We start from the raw sequence: 778 nt of genomic DNA, 5'->3' as shown, positions 1-778 counted from the left end.
TCAACCAAACATGCAACCTTTGTGATGATAATTCAACATTGAATTAACATATTTTCCAACAAGCCAACAGCGAAGTGGCTGTGTGTTTGGGACATCCCACTCATGTAAACGGTGGGGGTGGACCGCTCCACTCCTTGTAGTAAGTTGTAGATGTTTTTGTGTCAATATATCACACACACACAGTCAGTGAGAATTGTTATGAACAAGTAAGAAAATGTACAGAAAGGAATCAGCACCCACTATCCTCTACAGTGGTTAATTTAAATGTGATAACCCCCGCTCAGTAATAAAATGCTCTGACCCAGAGCGCTGATGAGGAGGAGGAGAGGAGGGGAAGGGGTGCGGCAATACATCTGACATTGATTCAATATTGATCAGACATCAGCATTTCAGTCATTAGATTTCAACCACAAAACAACACTGATTCAATGACACAGTTTCAACGTTAGTTAATTGGCTAGAGGTAGATGGTTGTTTGATGGTTGATCCACCGTCATTTGTCGTCTTCAACCAAAAATCAACCATTAATCAGACTTCGGCATTTCAGTGATCAGATTTCAACCACAAAACAACGTTGATTCAATGTCACAGTTTCAACGGTTTGATTGGATGGTTGTTTGATGGTTGATCCACCGTCATTTGTCGACTTCAACCAAAAATCAACGATTCTAACTATTTTTCAACGTTGATTTAACATCATGTGCTATCTGGGTTTTGTGATTAGAATATTACTTTACTGTATTTATGTCCACCGGCGAGATACCAGCTAATATTAGCT

The sequence above is a fragment of the Poecilia latipinna genome, unplaced genomic scaffold (assembly GCF_001443285.1).
Source record: "Poecilia latipinna isolate Pla-1442-1.1 unplaced genomic scaffold, P_latipinna-1.0 Scaffold1606, whole genome shotgun sequence".
Lineage (NCBI taxonomy): Eukaryota > Metazoa > Chordata > Actinopteri > Cyprinodontiformes > Poeciliidae > Poecilia > Poecilia latipinna.
This window is presented reverse-complemented; position numbering follows the sequence as displayed.